Raw genomic sequence first — 19,306 nt, 5'->3', positions numbered from 1 at the left:
CCATAATCATTTAATAGCTAACAACGCCTATGGTTATCTGTAACCCATGGGGTAGTTTTTTACAATGGCAAGCACGTTCTTCCTTGAATACCCCTCCTGAACTTTTGCAGTTCACCTTTAAAGCATCTGAAGCTCCTGGGTATTGAAAGAAATGATTAATAGGCTCTATTGATTTTTCAAAAGTAAGGAAACAAGGTGGCATGAAGCAGTGAATAGGAAACTGAAAATTTCCATTACACATTCACTTTTTAAAGGGTACTTTGAGATGACTTTCTAGGGGGAATGTCAGTGAGTTTCTAAATATTAAAAATCTTTTCAGTTGACGTTTAAAGGTGACAAATGCTCACATTTATATTGCTGTCCTTGCTTCCTTTGGCACAGAACATTCTTGTCTGAATGTATCCAAACCGGCTAAGTTATTCAGAAGAATGTTTCAACTCTTACAGTTGTATTTTACATGTTGGACTAAAGGGAATCTGTGCAGGGATATTTGTTCATTATGTGTATTATGTATCTTTGTTTGTATATCTGTAAATGAGATCTTTCTACCCATAGCCTTCCAATTTCTCATGGTGTTCCTGGAATGCCTTTCCTGGGGGAATGGTAGAGCCTCTGTTATAAAAGTAGGGAATTAGGGCCCACATTGCTTAGAAATGTCATAGATCAGGCATACCTTTGCTACTGGAACCTAGGTCTTCCAGTTTCCTTGAAGTAACATAATTTCTGTGTTCCCTGAGTTGTGGATACGCCCTTATAGAGAGATTTTACACTTGCTTCAGTACTGACCCAGGGTTTTCATGGGTTCTGGAAAAATTATGTCAACTTCTGAGCTTGAAATTCATGCCATCTGCTTAGCATACATTTGGATATCTCACCCACATGTGGTGTACCTTTGGCATTTCTATTTTTCATATTTCTCTTAGAAAGCTTTTATTTCTTCCCCACCCAGAGCCTGGAGTAATACAGTAAACTTTCTTGTCAGTTTTTGGCCTATTGGAGGGAATTTTTCTAATCCCTCTTTTCTTTTTTGAAGATTGGGTCATGCTTTGAGGGTCCTTACTTTAAGCAGAGTTGTCTTTCCAGATCCTGTCTCAAGTAGGTTAAGACCATAGTATAATGGGCTGAATGATGGCCCTAGAGATATGTATATATCCTAATCCCTGGAACCTGTAAATATTACCTTATTTTGGAAAAATGTCTTCGCAGATGTGGTTAAATTTAGGATCTTGAGGTGATCGTCTTGGATTACTGGGTAGGCTCTAAATTGATTGACTAGTATCCTTATGAGAGAAGCAGAGGGAGATTTGAAACACAGAAAAGTAGACTTAGGCACACAGAGGAGAAGGAAATGTGAAGATGGAAGCAGAGACTGGAATGACGTGTCTGTAAGCTAAGGAAAGTCTGCAGTCACCAGACGCTGGAAGAAACAAGGAACAGATTCTCCCGTAAAGCTTCCTGAGGGAGTGCAGTGTGGCCCTGCTGACACCTTGATTTCAGACTTCTGGCCTTCAGAATTGGGAGAGGACAAAGTTCTGTTGTTTTCAGCTACCAAGTTTGTGGTTATAGCAGCCACAGGAAACTAGTATATATGGCTTTTGCTCTCTCTAGAGCTTTAAAACCTCAGCCCCTCAGTCTCTAGGGCCTATTTTCGGGCACAGTATCCCTTCTGCCCTTATCTCTCAGTTTGATTCCAGAAGTACCACTTACCTAGAATAAAATCTCCCTGGAATTGAGCAACCTGCTGCCCTTCCAGGCTGGATTTATGTTCCTTCTTGTTTTAACCAAGGGTGTGGGGGAGGGAGTTTGTCATTCGTTCAGCTGTGTGCTTAAGATAATTTCTGGTTATATTTTACGCAGAATTTCTATGGTTATTTCCAGTGAGTAATTGAGTTGCATTAAATCAGTCTACTGTTTTGGAAAAACAAGAAATATTAGCCAGGTTTCCGCAGAGAAACATAATCACGATCTGCCTAGAAGTCCCATGATCTACCATCTGCAAACTGGAGAACCAGGAAAGCCAGTGGTGTAATTCAGCTCAAGTCTGAAATTTGAGAGCCAGGGGAGTCAGTGGCTTAAGTCTTAGTCTGAGTCTGAAGGCCTGAGAATCTGGAGTGCCAGTGTCCAAGGGCAGGAGAATGTGAATGTCCCCACTCAAGCAAAAAACCAAATTCACGCTTCCTCTGCCTTTTTGTTCTATTCACATCCTCAGTGGATTGGATGATGCCCCATCAACAGATGAGAATGCTAATCTCTTCTGGAAGTACACTCCCAGACACACCCAGGAATATCAGCTATCTGGGTACCCCGTAGCCCAGTCAAGTTGACACATAAAATTAACCGTCACTGTCCCTTTAAATATTTTTTTAAAGGAAACTGTTTAGAAACCTATTATGTGAACAAATATTTTTAACTGTTTCTGTATGTCTGCCTATTTGTTATTTCTTAACTAATTTATAATTGACAGTGAATTCTGTTAGTAGTCTTGATTTCCAAAGGAAATGTGACTGGACATTTCCTCTGTGATGTGAAGAAGAAATAGTGTTAGCAAGGTGGTCCATTAATTATGCTAGTATCTTAGTTCAACAGCATTCAAGGGCAGTGAAGTGGAAATCATAATGGGTTTTGAAAGAAGCTTAAATTAGAGTTATGTCACCAAGGTGGGGATGGGATAGCTGAAAAGTCAGCAGGAGAGAAAAGAGGAGTTTCAAAACAAATGAGACGATTTAAAGTGTTTAAACCAGAGCCAGAGTCTTTGGCTATTGTCTGCAGCGTTAATTCAGAGGTGCCAGAAAGTCTTTTTTGTCCAAAAAAAATTTTTTTCTGACTTGTTCACTGATTGTTTTCATACTTCCATTTTAGATAGGACTCAGACTGCAGCTATACCAGAGAAAAGTTGACTCAATGACAATATAATTCAAACTAAGATTACTATGACTGTTTACCATAGATGCCTGAAATAGGGATGGAGGAAGGGAGACAATAATTGTTGCTTTGTACTGTAGTGATTGGTACTATCTTATTTTCCTTAATGTGTTTGTCACCTATTGCTGAGTAACAAATCACCCAGAATTTAGTGGCTTAAAACAACACATTATTTCATAGTTTCTGGGGATCAGGAACCTAGTCATGGCTTAACTGGGTCCTCTGCTTCATAGTCTCTCATAGACTGCAAGCAAAGTATTGACCTCGAATTTATGGTCTTACCTGAAAATTCATCTAGGGAAGGATCCGTTTTCAAGTTCACTCACATAGTTGCTGAAAGAATTCAGTTTACTCAGAGGCTGTTGGACTGAGGGTCTTAGTTCCTCACTGGCTGGTTGGCTGGAGGTCACCTTCAGTTCTTTGCCAAGTGGCCCTCTTCATTAGGAGAAGCCAGTAAGGAGTGCTAGAAAAAGAAGGTTAGCAAGATAAAAGTCTCTGTCTTTTATAACTTAATCTCAGATTTACTTTTGTCATATTTTACTCATTAGAAGCAAGTCACTAGGTCCAGTCCATACTCAAGGAGAGGGAGATTACACAGGATGTAAATATTAGGAAGAAAGACTCATGGGTAGCCATTTTAGAGGGCTTACTAGTATATCTATTCAATGCCTTGGAGAACAGTAACATTGTCTAATTCATTTACATGTTGTCACAGAGCCCAGACAGAGTAATTACCCATAGTAAAAAACATGACTAATGTTTGGTATAATACTACCTTCTTTATTTATACTAAGACACTCTCTTATTCATAGCTCACTGGATACTATTTATCATTGTCCTCTGCTAATTTCTCCTCATCTTTCAGATCTCTAAATATTGTAATGCCCCTGGATGTAGAATTCTGATCTCTACTTCTGTATATATAACTGAGTCTTTCAGTGATCTCATGTACTTTTATGCTTGAAATACCATCTGTGACACCCAAATAGATATATCGTGGCTTGACTTTACCTCTGAACTTTGCACATCAGCAACCTGCCCATCAACGTCTCCATTTCATATTAAATGATTATCTTAAACTAAGATGTCTAAAAAAAATGAATTTCCCAAGCTGCTTCTCTCTCAGCCTTCCCTTTTGGTAAATGACAACTCCCTCTTCTAGTTGCTCAGACCAAAAACCTAGAAGTCACCTTGACTTCTCTCTTTCCTTCGCATTCTGGATCAACAAATACTGTTGCCTCTGTGCTCTGCTTCTGCCCAAGCATCTCTTGCCTGGACAGTTCCAGCTCTGCCTCTTAACTGTCTTTTGTTTACACTATTAGCCTCTTGGTTCTCTACTCTCAATTTGGAAACTAGAGTAATTTAAAAAAAATATAAGTCAAATCTGCTCAAAACTTTCCAAATAGACATATAACTTGGAATAACATCCTTACCATAGCCTATGAGAACCTACCTGGTTTCCCCCTAGTTATCTCTCTGACTGTATTTCCTTCCACTTTTCCTGCTTCTTCCACATGCTCTAGATGTATTGATATCCCTTCTCTTTCTAGAACAAACCAAACTTGTTCCTCCTGAGATTCTTGGCAACTGCTCCTCCTTCCCTGGCATCTAGTTCCCCAAGATAACCACATGACTTGTTTACGTACCTTTTACAGGCCTCTGCTCAATGTCCCCTATCATAAAGGTCTTCCAAGACCACTCTGTCCAAAACCAAACAACACCTCCATCCTGACCCTGGCATTCTCTTTCCCCTAAACCTATATTTCTCATTATGGCACTTAACACTGCTTAATCATCTATCAATCAGTCAATAAATCAATCATTTATCGCTTATTTATTGTCTGTTTCCTTCCCTAGAAAGTAAACTCCAGGAAGGTTAGGACATTGTTAACTGCCTAAAACAGTGCCTGGCATAGAGTAGGCTCTTAATAACTATTTGTTGAATGAACGAATGAATGGTGAAATATTGTAGCTGTTGTTGACTTTCTCGTTTCACAACAATATCTACCTTTATCTAATTGTAGAGAGAATGATTGCAAATTCAAGCTTAACAGACATGTAGGGGAACACAGGCATCTGTTGGAGATGGAAGATAGCTGGGTAAAGAGAAAAGGGAACAGAGTCAAGGATCTTATGGAAAGAAAAAGAGCTGTTGATCTCTGTAGTCAGTTACTTGGTTGTTAACAACTGTAGGATCTGAGTTTCCAGACAAGAGCTACTCTTTCCTGAACTGGAATTGCAGGGCAACTCTAGGGAATGGAGACCCTGACCAGAGGTGGAAGCAGATTGGGACAAAGTAAGATTGTTCATAACGACAGTCATACTTCAGAGATATTGCGGGTTTGGTTCCAGACTACTGCAATAAAGCGAATATCGCAATAGAGCGAGTCACACAAAGATTTTTGGTTTCCCAGTGCATATGAAAGTTATGTCTACACTATACTGTAGTCTGTTCAATGTGTAGTAGCATTATGTCTGAAAAAGGTACCTATCTTATTTAAAAAATAAGGCTGTTGGGAAAATAGTGCAGGTTTGCCACAAACTTTCAATCTGTAAGAAACCCAGTATTTGGGAAGCACAATAAATCGAAGCACAATGAAACTGCACTACCAGAAGAAGTGGATGTGGGCCAGGGCATGTTTGGGCTTAGAGGCATAGGAAATGAGTATCTAGAGCTTGGGACTTTCTGAATAGGACATATCTTCAAAGCTGGACAGAGATGGTCTCTATGTTCTAGATACCTGTGATATTGTATTTGTAGTGTTTGCAATGTGCCTATAATTACCACTGATTTCTGCACTCTGGATTTCTGTTTAGCATACTGCACTTATCACACTTTACTTTTTATTATTATTACTAATGCAGCACCAAAATCTTTTCTAAATATCTTCTGTTTACATTCCCTTATTGGCAAATCAGCTTCTCTCTCTTTACGCCATCCACCATTAAGTTCCCAAAGAAAGGGGAAAAGGAGAACATGATGTAAAAGAGAACCTACTAGACAGGATGATGCAAGAAAAGCTAGTTTCCTCTCTCCTGATTTTGGAAAGAGAAAAGACAGAGTAGAGGTAGGGCAGTGAGGTCAAACTTAGGTCACCTTGTTTTCTCTTTCTCAGGTTGGAACCCTGGGAGGGTAAGAGGTACTGGGGGGGAGGGTAATAACATCCAAAAGGGGGTTATGAAGATGCCTGAGAACCTTATGAATACCATATCAGTGGGAATATGCTATTGGCACTCCTTCCCAGATTCAAGGGGAAGCCTTCTATCGGCCACATACAACATGCCTTAAAGAGGGCTGAACACCACTGGCAGTTTAGCTTTTATTTTCCTTTTTTTTCCATGTTACCCTGATCATCAGTTAGAGAAAACAAAGAATCTTTTCTCTTTGCGCATCTGAGTGTAATTTGAGTTAAAGTACAATCATATTCGACTTAAGAACATGTCTTATGTCCCAGCTTTTCCCTCTAGCATCCAACCTCCCCCAGATCAAAGCTCCTTGAGAATAACAAATGTGAAGGTGTCATTAGCACACCTTTTTTTGTGCCTGAAACATTTTACATAAAATATCTTATTTGATCACCCCATCGTGTGGTGTTTGCTTTATGACTTCACAGACCAGAACATGAAGCTAGAGAGGTGAAGTAACTTAGCTGTCTCACACAGCTAATATATTTCAGAGCCAGAATTAAAATTCAAATCTGTCAAGTTCCAGACGTGCCTGTACATTTTTGTATCTTCCACTGCACCTTCCACCACAGAATGAGTATGTATAATGAGTGCTCTTTTCTACTTGTAAGGTAGAGTATATTATGCTGAACTGGGAGTAAGTTGGTATATTAGGATAGGATATTCCAGAGAAACAGAACCAATAGGATCTATATCTGTAACTATGTATCTATATCTATCCTCTCTCTATATGTATATATCAGTATCTCAATAGGATGTCTCTATCTATCTATCCATCTAAGAGAGATAATTACTATAGGAATTGGCTCATGTGACTGTGGACGCCAAGAAGTCCTATAGCCTGATATTTGCAAGCTGGAGAAATAGGAAAGCTATTGGTATAATTAAATCTAAGTCCCAAGGACCAAGAATCAGGACTGCCAGTGTCCGAGGGCAAGAGAAAATGGATGTTCTAGTTCAAACAGAGAGAAAGTGAATTTGTTCTTCCTCCTCCTGTTTTTTTCTCTTTGGGCCCTCAATAGATTGGATGATGCCCACCCACATTTGGGAGGGCCATCTGCTTTCCTCAGTTCACCATTGAAATGCTTATCTCTTTTAGAAACACTTTTACACTCACCCAGAAATAATGTTTTCCCAGCTATCTGGGCTTCGTTTAGCCCAGTCAAGTTGACACATAAAATTAACCATCCCAGTTGGTATCAAAAATATACTATAAGAACAGGTATAGGAGAATGTAGAAGGATGCCAGGAAGTCTCAAATGCTTGTGTGCTGTCCATGAGGCAGAAGCAAAGATGTACAAGACTCCAAAAAACATTCTGTAAGTTGTATATGAAAGAACCTCTCCTGCCATCTGATCATTTCTTACTGCTCGTCAACCAGTTAGGATGTGTAGCTCTGAGTCTATTTAAATGCCCAGTGACTAAGAGATCATATTAATATGATCACTTTTTCATTCCTTTCAAGTAAAGGATTAGCACGTATTCTGATGGCCCTAGAGTTCAGGACAAAGATATTTACTCTCTGCATGCTGTATTGTCGTCTTGGCAAATCTCAGAGCAAGGGACAACCTGTGATATTTTGTCAGTTATTACTAAATGCCAAAATGGAAAGTGATGATCACTTCTAATAAAAGAATTGATTGTGTAATTTATATCAAGGCAGATTCAATTAATACCTAATCTTTAAATGTATGTAATTAGATTTGCATAGTCACATCTTTGCAATTAGGAGTTGGTATTTAAAGGGCACGCTTCCCGTTTCCTATTTTCTTTGTCACAAAAACCTAGTTGGGCTTTTTGATATTGCAGAATTACAGAATCAAGGTAATAACTTTGCTTGATAACCTCTAATCATGGTAAAAGAAGGGGTTTAGTTAATACCTTTAGAGGTATGGGAAATATTCATAGTTGATTTAAATGGTATTCAGCCCTGACATTCACAATTTATATTTCACAATGCTCATTTATAATTGCAACTGGTTTCCATTTAATTTATACATCAGATGTACTTAAACATAAAGGTTAAGTTCTTCTCTTCTAAATCTCAGGAGTGATTGAGATTCTTCTTTTACAGCACTTTATGCTGGAGAGTGCTTCAACCCTTCTGACACACCAGGGTACTGCTAAGTAAATTATAGATACCTGGGTATCATTTAGTTCTGTGAAGCAGCAATTTACCCTAGGGGCCTGGAAGAACATAAATCTGGCTACTAGTCTATTCAAACTGCAGGGGATATGCTTTGTAGTCAGATATCCCAGAAATGGGTCAGGCAACTTAGCAGTAATGTCAGGTTGATAAGCTTATGATGAAGGGCATTGACTGGTACTGCACTCTCTTGTGAAAAGTACGTGTAATTATGATTGCACTATAAGCTACTAAGTCTGAGAGAATTTAGGGATGAACCTTATGTATGGATCCACCCTAATCTTTAAGTGAAAAATACTTACTCAGAAATTAAAACCCAAGTGTTATAAGAACCAAAATTTAAAAAGGAGTGATAATATCCAGTGCTGGAGAGCATGAGAGAATGTCAGTAATTTCTCATATTGCTTGTAGGGTGTAAATGGGTATAGCCTTTTTAGGACTATTGGTAAATTGTATCAAAAGCCTTAAAAATGTGCTTTCTCTTTGACATAGAAAATTCCACTTAGAGGAACTTATCAGAAGGAAGCAGTTATATATGGAAAGATAACTGTACTACAATAGTCACAGCAACCAGTGAAGTGGCCAAAATATATTTTTAAAAGATTTATTGAATATATTATGTTAAACTTAAATAATAGATTTCCATATAGTAATGGAAAATGATGATGTATCGATATAGAAACAGTTCATAAAATACTTTTTAGTGAATATAGTTTAAATAGCTTATAAAACAGTACGATGATAATAATAAACCAGGGATGATAAACCAAAGGTCAACAGCAGTTATCTTTGGGAGATAGGCATATTCATGATTTCCCCCTTTGTTTTCTATTTGTCTATATAAACAAGTATTAGCAAAGGTGAATTATGAAATGGACATGGCACTATAATACTGCAAATCTCAAGTTATGTGAGAAAGATGTGCTATTTTCCAGAAAAATTTCTGAAAAACTGAGCCACAAGTCACCAGTGACCTGTTTTCCAACCTCTTTTTACCAGAGAACAATTTCTTGTTATGCAGAAAACATGTTGTGTTTTAATAAACAGGAAGCTTTCCCTGCAATTCTTTATTTCTTATTTTGAATGACAGTTTAATTCTGACAAGGATGTATTATTTTGCCACTCTGTTAACGATTACTGATAGATATGATTAGCAGGTTGGCCATTTTAGATTTAAAAAGCCTCTTAGACATTTCCTTTAGGTTTGTTGGGTTCTTGTTTTGCTGATGATATGTTTTTATGTGAATTGCTTTCCTATCAACGGACAAAAATGCTAATGGGGGTTTAGTATCTATATGTTACAGACTTACTTATTTTACTTAGATGATGCAAAATCAATTTAATTATGCCCCTTAGAAGAATCCTGAAATTGGTGTTTGTTCTGGATATGTTAATGCAAAACATTTGCGTTTTCACTTACTCACAGTCTTCTGTAAGTTCTTGATTTCTCTCCTACTTTTCTGTAGAAAAGAAAACCGGAATTTCTTTATCTTAGAAACAGAGTTTGTGTCTTTGACCCTCTTCCCCCGCTTCCCCCACTCCCCACCGCCTGTCAGTGGCAACCACAAATCTGTTCTGTTTCTATGAGTTCAGTCTTTTTTAGATACCATGTGTAAGTGGGATCATACAGTATTTGTCTTCTCTGACTTATTTCACTTAGCATAATGCCCTCAAGGTCCATCCATGTTGCAAATGGCAGGATTTCCTTCTTTTTTATGGTTGAATAATATCCAGTTGTGTGTGTGTGTGTGTGTGTGTGTGTGTGTGTGTGTGTGTGTGTGTATCACATTGTCTTTATCCATTCATCCATCAGTGGACACTTTGGTTGTTTCCGTGTCTTGGCCGTTGTGCATAACACTGCAGTGAACATGGGGGTGCAGATGTCTCTTAGAATTAGTTTTCCTTGCATAATTACCCAGAAGTAGAATTGCTGGATCATATGGTAGTTCTCTTTTTAATTTTCTGAGGAACCTCCATACTGTTCTCCATAATGGCTGTACCAATTTACATTCCCATCAACAGTGTATAAGGGTTCCCTTTTCTCTGCAGCCTCACCAACACTTGTTTTTTGGTAATAGACATCCTAGCAGGTGTGAGGTGATAACTCATTGTTGTTTTGATTTGCATTTCTCTAATTCTGAGTGATGTTGTCACAGTACCTCTCCTCACAATACTGTTATTGTCCTTGTTTTACCAATAAGCATACTATGGTTTAAGAGACAGGAAATAATATGAGACAGGAAATATTATGCCGCAAATCTCAAATCTGATAACCAGTAGATTAGAATTCATGTCTGATTGATTACAAAGGGCTTGCTTTTTAGGACTATGTCTAATTCTAGGCAGTGTTTGCATTAGGTTTTTGTTTTTTTTTTTAACAGAACCTATGGAAACATTTGTATATGGATTAAAAAGTTGTGTTTTTAATTCCTGACCTCATTTTGTGGGACTGGGAAGAAGGGGTTTGGGTGAAGAAGTCGTGATGAAGTAGCCAACAATCCTGTATTAACTCCATACACTCAGGTCTTGGGACTGTCCCTCAGGAAGCCTTGGAATGCAGAAATCGGGACCATATTTTCTTATTAGGTTACACGAAGTTATGGCGCAGGAACAAGTGACCATGAAATCTTAGTGGTTATAGCAACAAAGATTTACTTTGTGCTTGCACTGAATGTCCATCATGGGTTGGCTCTGATTCCACTTGATGTCATCATTTCTCTACTCAGGCTGACAGAGCAGCTTCTCTTTGGGTCATTGACAGGCAGTGGCAGAAAGAAATGAGACATGGTAAACATGAGCTAGCTCTAAAAGTTCTTACTTGGAATTGATGTGCATTATTTTTGCCCACATTTCACTGACCAAAGAAATTCACATTGACACTCCTGAGTTCAACAGCGTGGGGATGTACAGACCTCCTGCAAGAAGGGATAACACAAGTCACATGACCAAACCTAATGTCAGTGGAGTAAGATACATAGTCTTCCTGCAAGGAGGTCAACCTCAGGGTCGCAGAAGCAAATGTTTTTTCACAATAATACATTCACAATAATACAATCTATCACACTTTCCCTTTGCCTGGCCATAGCAGGCCTAGATAGTCCAGCCTAATTGTTATAAATAGTGGCAAAGTCATGGCCATCCTGAATGGGGGAGGGTGGGGACTAAAATAAAGTCACAGTGTCAATTTCACTAAAGAGAATGAGCTGAGGTCACCTTTTACTCTTTCTTTCCATGTCTCTCTGCAAACCAACCCAGCCCTCTAAGGAGAAATTATGTACAGGATCTGTATATTGGAGTCTGCCAGACCAGGGCTCAAATCCTAAGTTTATCACGTACCTGCCTGTGAGAACTCGGGCAAGTCTCTGAGCCTGTTTTCTCAGATAATTATAACTGTGCTAGCATGAATTAATATTGTAATATTTTTCCTAATGTATAATTTCCATACCTCTTATTATAACTCAGCTTATTTCCTTGTGCTCAGAATTCCATGTATGTCACTTTGGTAGCTTTTCGCATATTTAGAAAGTGTTATTTTGTCACCCTCCCCCATCTGCCCAACTTCCCAGATTCTTCAAACCATGGAACTGTGAGCCCGTTTTCCTTAATATATCCTGGTCCCTAATTGTTACATTCACTTACCTCTAGATTCTTTATTCTTTCAACAAGTAGCCCAAAGGAATATCCAGGGAGATGTGAGGAATATTAAATACTGAGGGGAGATTATTTTCTTGCTCTGAGACAGATAAGTATTTACATTGGATTTTGCTAACCATATTGTGTTGCTGAATTATTATTATTTTTGATGTTCCAGTTATTGAAAGTGGGAGGGAGTGGGGAGAACTAGTGAACAGAGCATTCTAGAGCCAGAATTTACCTCCTTATCGACAGTCGCTTTCTCCCCAGAACTATGGGTCCCTGGGTGGAGGCCTACCATTTGTTCAATGGGGAAATCAATCTGCTTTTCGTTCCCCGTTCAAGAGGAAGAAACAAAGGCTGAAAACACTATTGCCCTGACAACCTGGGAATTTGCCTGTCTTGCTTGGGTGATGTTCCTCTTAGTAGATCCCGTGTGTTTCATAGAAAGAGTCACATACTGACTTTTCAGTGAGATAGACGTTCGATACAGACAATTCTGCTGTGATTAAAACAGCCTTATTCAAATGGACAAAACAAAAAATGTTATGTCTTAATGCCCAAGGGGTTAGAGGTATGTTGTAATAAACACTTGCTTTTTTTTTTTGCTGTACATTGTTGTGTTTATTGGGCAGGTGGAAAAAATAATGCAACCTGAGGCAGATCATTCTTTCTGTTAGCTGGATAAATGAATGAAATTGTGATCCTGAGCTCACTGTGACATCCTGCGTCACTAGGTCTCCAGTTTAAGGTGGGGTAAAGCATTGTGAGGGATGGATAACCTCAAAGATTTTGCAGACCATTGAACTAGGAAAATTGGGTAAAACATAAAATCTAAGTGGATAAGTAAGACCAAAAAGGAATTTTCATGTATCTGACTGAGCATAGAGGCAAGGTGATGTTTTAGTGCTCGTTGTTGATATGCATCATGTGTGTATAGGGAGTGGGAGTGAGCGATTCCTGATGGGGAGCCAGAAGTAACTGACTTTGGTTTGTAAATCGTCTTTGGACTGGTTTCTGGGAAGACACAACTTGGCAAATTTTAATGTCTACAGGGAAGGCATTAAAATTACGTTCTCAAGAAGGCCCCGGTAATAAGACATTCCCTATCTTTTTAGATGAATTTCAACTGTTTGAGGACTCTTAATAGTTAAAGTCTTCACTGGGTTGCTGATCACACAATTGACAACAGAATGCCCACCAGGCTGCTAAGTGTGACTGAAAAGAAATCCTTTTTGTCTGTTTGATCTGATTAGTTTGGTTGGTTTGTCCAGTAGTTGCAAATTTAGCTGCAGTCAGAAGCTTCTTAAAAATGCCGTTACCACGCCCCACCTGGGACCCCTGGCATCAGAGATTCTGAGGCTAGTGAGTTGGAATCTGTATGTAAAAGCTACCTGGGTGATTCTGACACAGTGTGTCCATGGAAAGTTTGGGAACCACTGGAGTAGAGCATGTGGCTAATGAAATTTGTTTTGGTGAAAGACCACTTTATTGATGAACAGAGAAACAACAAGCAAACCAACATACCAAAACCCAGTAAAATGTTTCCCTGTGTGTGAACTAACACCAGCTACTACTAAAAGGGAAAGTACTAGCAGAGCAAATAGATACATTTTGATCTGTGATTAATACTGACTATTAACGACAAATGGCTATCTCTGAGCAGGACATTTTGGTTTCGTTTAAAATATTTGTTGCCTGCAATTTGCCAGGAACTTTTCTAGTTTCTATGGAATATAAACATAAGTTTTGATTTCTCTTTTTGTAGAGTTTATAATTCAGTTGCTATTTTGAAAAGGTCTAATTACTCTTTTGGAATATTATGGAGATCCTGAGATAATGGGGTCAAGAAATATTCTCTTCAGATAGAATAGGTGAAGTTGCCTTATTTGGCTAGGGTGGAAGGAAGAGGAATTAAAAACACATTTGCTAACATAGTTGTGATAGACAGTGTTGATACTCAAAGCCATGACCCCCTCTTGTTGTCTTCCTCCCACTCTAGAGCCCAGAGAAGAAGAAGTCAGTATCTACTGCTGCTGGACATGGCCACGTGACCCAGTTCAGGACAATGAGAGGTAAAGAGAAATTTCTTTTTATTTTTAAGGTTTCTGGGAAGGAGAGTTCTCTTCTAGATCAGAAAGAAGTACATGAATTGCTCTACACTGGCTCCTGCTTCCTGTCTTTAAGGATATGTTACTTAGAGTTGGTATGACTTAGAGTCCCTTGCTGCCATCAGGAAATACCAAGAGAACCTGAGAGTCACCAACCCAGAGACCTGACACTGCTAAACTTCTGAATCAAGGCCAAAAATTGCCTACCTTCTCTGTAAGAAAAATGAATCTTATATTAAGCCAGTATTTGGTTACTTGATACTTGCAGTCAAAAGAATTCCTAACAGATACAGTATAATGCAAGGCATGTTTCGGCTGTTGGCTTTATTTTAACCTTTAAGGTTTTAGAAAAAAGTGTCCTTAACTCCCTTTTCTGGCTCAGGGTATGGAATTAGATGGCACTGTGGTGAAATTTGTTGTTTTTGCGTGCTCAATTTCCATTTCTCCTTGTTCTTGGTGATATTATCCTGATTTCTCCTGAGGAGCTGCCCCTCTCTCACCCTCAGATCTTAGGGTTTAGAAGCACTGAGCCTACCCCTGATAACAGGATTGGATATGCGTCTTGGGCTTGGCAAATCATAGGTTTGCATCCCAGTGACATTGTAACTGGTTCAGAGATAGGACAAGAAACAGATCAGATCCTGATGGCAGTAGTCAAGCCCCTTGATTGAGAAATACCTGAAGCCTAGTCCAAATCCAGAAATTAGTAGATGAGAAGATATGTTTGTTTGGCATGTGGGTAGTTTGAGTTAAATTTCTGATACCAGCAACCAAAAGAGGACTGACTTCTAAAACCATGGCACCAGAGCCACTGCATTTTCATCATCAATGGCATATGTGTTGGAATGTTCTAACAGAAGCTTGGCCACAGATTGGGGATGCTATAAAGGGAATTCCAGCTCTGAGTTGGAAGTTAAAGTAAATTACTGTTAAGATCTCTTTCAATCCTCAAATTATATGATACTATAAACATCCCATGTCTATGGGGAGATTATGGCAATGGGAGGATTGTAGTGCCTCTGGGGATGGTGAGTAATCTGCATTTGCAAAGTACATGCTTGTTAAATGCTAGATGAATTGAAGGGATTGTGGGGATTTTGGCATTCTGGAAATAACACCAGGCTGTTAGTCTCGAAGCATAGATTCTGATTCCATTTCAGAACTGGGTCCCATTTTAAACCTTGGCTAGCTAGATTAATTTGAGCAGTCCTTAACCCATTGGTGACTCAATAAAACCATTTGTAAAATGGGAATGTAATTTCATGGTTGAAAGGAAACTTTGAGAGAAGAAAAATGTAGTGGCAGGGAAATAACGTTTATTGAGCATCTACTGTGGGTCAAGCATTGTAATAGATGCTTTATCTTTGTTTTGTTTAATTGTTAAAGTGCAAAACATGTTTTCATCCCAGTTTTTTGGATGAGGCAATGGAAACTTAGGCAAGTTAATTAAATTTACCAGAAGTTTTACAGCCTATGAATGGATGAGCTAGGCTTTGAAAGTTGTTCTTGAGGTCAAAGGTTGAATTCATATTCACCATACAAGTCCAGTTCAAACTCCTTATTTTACAGACATGCTTCAGCCTGAACAATGAATGGGTGACAAATCTGGTACTAGCCCTCATGTTTCCAGACCTCCATATACTCTACTAATGATATCTGCCCTGCCTGTTTCATTGAAATTATTGTTTGAAATCAGACGATGGCTAGGAATGTGATTTGAAGGGTATAGTGTGCTGTACAATATCATTTAGAACCCTGAGCTTGAAAGCTCTCAGGTCTCTTTCTCTCTTTTTTCTCTCCATCATCATCATTAGTCTTTGCTTCTTTCTGTGGGCTTTTTTCTTTCTTTGGGACTGGTTATCTCAGTGAGACTGGTACTATATTAGCCAGTAAATCCTGGACTCCAACCTTCTCAACTTTCCTTACAGAAGAATAGGCTTAAAGGAATTTAGATGCTGATTTGTCTCACTTGACAAGAACTACAGCTAATAGGCAACTGCTAAAGTTGACACAGTAGCTCTAGGATGTCAGGGAAAGCATTTTGATGATTCATTCCTAAATTTGTTTGAGCTGATAATAGTTTTCCTCTTGGAGCTGAAATGATGTTGCCTCTGACTCAAGCTGATCAACTGAAGGACTGTAGTAATTTGTCCAGGCATGGGTACTTGATCCAAGTCAGGTTAGAGTCCTCCAGGGACTTTTGAAAGTGAGGTGTCAAGAAAGAAATTTATTCCATGTCACATGGTTGCACTTAGCTGCAGGAGAGGCTGCGAAATGAGTATTTAGCTTTCCAGCCTCTTGGGCAGAAGATGTTGATGTTACCAATGTCTGCTGTTACCCAGTTCTCCTCTTCCTCCAGGAACACTTCCCTACCCTGTGAAGTTAAGTGTGGTCCTGTGGATAGTTTTTCCCGACATGGCATATACAACATGAGTCATTTTCAGGCCAAAGCACTCAAGGGCTTTCGTGTGAGTCTCTATGCTCCCTCCCACATCACTGCGAGCATGGAATTGCTTCTTACTCTGGGGCTGCCACAAGACCAAAGCATCCCTGCGTCACTGAGCCCTAGCATGGGGAACAGCTGCCCTGCACAGTTGCTTGGCAGTGTAGTACACGTGCATAGGTGGGAAATAAAGCTTTTTTATTTAAATCACTGAAATTTGGAGTTATTTGTTATTGCAGCATAACCTAACTATGCTGACTAATATAGAAAGCAAGGGAAAGGAAAAGAGGTTTGGAAATAGGTAATATGTGAGCCACCTTACAGTGACTGCCAAGGTTCGACCATTAATTAATTAAACCAGGTGTTAAGAGTGAAGTGGGGAGTGAAGGAATGCATAGCAGAGACAGGACTACCGCAGCATTGCTGTGAGCCTAGCTACCATACACCTGAATACACTACAGTTGTCAAATGAAGTCTCATGTATAGTCATCCAGAAAATACGAAACACCACCCAGGCACCTTCTAGGTACTGAGGACAGAGTGGTCAGTAAAGTAGACATGGACCTTACACTCACAGATTTTCTCTCAGAAAACTCAGCTATTGAATAATTATTACACGTGTGTTAAGTGTATCAAAAAATGAAAGTGTTGTTGGATAATGTGGGCTTGTGGATCAAAGAATGTTTTCTGGAGGAAATGATATTTAAACGAAAATCCAGTGAATGAGAATATAACATTTGCTGGTCTCATAAGTAGGAATGGGAGAATTCTGTAGGCTGAGGAAACAGTAAAGGCTCAGCCATGCGCTGAGAAACTGTGTCATATTCAGGAACCAAGGGAAGGCCATTAGGAATAGAATACAGAAAACACAGGGAAATGAAGACCAGCTTTAGTGTATGATTCATTTGGATATTTTCCTCACCTTCTTACTCATTTACTGGGCTTCCTACTCCCGCATCCTGTGTTCGTTTTCCCCATTTCCCTGGTAAATCTGTAAGAACTTGTCTGGCTTCCCATAATGTATTCAGCCCTAGAATACAGAATACAGACTGTAATCTGTCTTCCCAGAATGTATTCTGCCTGCCTGTTTTCTCACTGTAACACTTCCATCTCCCTCTCTCTTCCCCCGCCTTTATTTCTCTTTTTAGCTAGCACAATATTCTGCCCAGGTCTTTGAATAACACCCCCTTTGGTAAATCCATCTAAAAACTGATGTTCCTTTTAGAGAAATTCCAATCCAAAGAAGTTTTACTCAGGGGGCCCTCTACAGCGTGCTGGGAATAGCACTTACGACTTGTGCGGGAGAATAATTGTGGGCTGCCCCTCTGTCTCTTGTTGGCTAGATCTCTTAATCCTTCCAGCTTCACTCTGTTGAAATCCAATAGTCTTGGATGTCTGTATTCTTTGAACCCTTTTCTCACAATGCCAGATTCAATAACATCACCTGGCGGAGCCAAACTGCCTCTGAGCTTGTTTGCGTTTCTTTCATTTCATAGCACATATTGCTTCTGTTTGTTTGATTTCTTGTGGAGAATTTAATACCGACTGTAATCTGAATTTTGCAAAGAAAATTGACTGAATTCAGATTACTTGTGTGTAACAAATACCATCACCCTGCTAAATTGCTATTTACAACAGTAAATATAAGCTCAGATGCCTTTGGTTAGGCTGAGTGCAATAATTTTAGAACCTTCGCCTAATGCATAAACTAGAGAACTTCAGTTGAAAACTGAAACTGTGAGGTGAGTGAGACAAACTTTAAAAAGCCACTGTTGAGACTCCCTCTATTTTCTCAGTAAGAAAATGGGTCAATAATATATGACTTGCCTCTTCTACATAACGTTTCATGAATTGACTTGGCCAGTTGATCACCACATAATGGGCTTTCTTGAAGAGAAACCGTGGCACCCAACTGAATCAGTTGTAGTGTCTGTTTCACCAGGGGGTGGAGAGAATCTGATATTAGTTCAGGAAAAAAAAAAAAAGAGCCAGAGCCCAAATTCTGTACTCTCAGAATAAAAGTATTACTTGGAAAACAGCATATAAAGGAGTCCCAGTCAATGTCATGTCTTGTAAGAGATCTTAAGATGTAAGACCTATTTAAAGCCAGGCAGTGCCTCAACCATCTGAAAATATTAACGTTATCAGAGCAAATAAAGGAGAATTGTTCCTTTACTTGCAATACTTATGACACCAAATGTGTGGGTTTTCCACGCCAAGGAAATTTCCAGGTTTCTGCAGACACCAACTGGGTGTCCAACAATTTAATTCAGCTCTGACACTACCAACCTGGAGTTTGTGTCAGAACCCATAGGTTAAGGGCTCAGTACTAGAAGACTGCCCCCCACTACAGACACCAGCCACAAGTAGTAGGTCCCCAGGTTACCTACACTTTTGTCTGATGTGGCTACAACTTGGGGGTTTCTACAACTCCCTCCTCAGGTTCAGTAATTTGCTGTAATGGCTCACAGAACTCAGGGAAACACTTATGTTTACCAGTTTATTATAATGGATATGACAAAGGATACAGAGGAACAGCCAGATGAAGGGGTACATAGGCTGAGTCCACAATGGTCCTGAGCCCAAGAGCTTCTGTTCCTGTGTAGTTGGAATGCACCACCCTCCCAGCATGTGCATATGTTCACCAACCTGGAAGCTCTCTGAACCCCATAGTTTAGAGTTTTTCATGGAGGCAGGATTGATTATTAACTGAATCTCCAGCCGGTCTCCCTTCCCTGGAGGATGGGATTGGGTGGGGCTGTAAGTTCCAAGCTTCTCATCATGGCTTAGTTTTTCTGGTGGCCAGCCAGGAGCCCGCCAAGAGTCTTCTTATTAGAATAAAAGATGCTCCTATCTCCCATGAAC

At 39.4% G+C, this 19,306-nt stretch overlaps 1 long non-coding RNA gene across 1 annotated transcript in view; it reads left to right on the top strand.

Moving 5' to 3' along the window:
• LOC307174848 overlaps positions 1-14,277 on the top strand; it is a 162,327-nt gene extending 148,050 nt beyond the window's left edge. The window contains exon 5 of the long non-coding RNA XR_013824182.1: positions 13,890-14,277. This is a non-coding gene — a long non-coding RNA (uncharacterized lncRNA). The remainder of the gene's footprint in view (positions 1-13,889) is intronic.
• The last annotated feature ends 5,029 nt before the right edge of the window (positions 14,278-19,306 follow it).

The sequence above is a fragment of the Stenella coeruleoalba genome (assembly GCF_951394435.1).
Source record: "Stenella coeruleoalba genome assembly, chromosome: 16".
Taxonomy (NCBI): Eukaryota; Metazoa; Chordata; class Mammalia; order Artiodactyla; family Delphinidae; genus Stenella; species Stenella coeruleoalba.
Note: the sequence above shows the minus strand (reverse complement) of the source record. Positions and strands in the feature narration are given on the sequence as shown.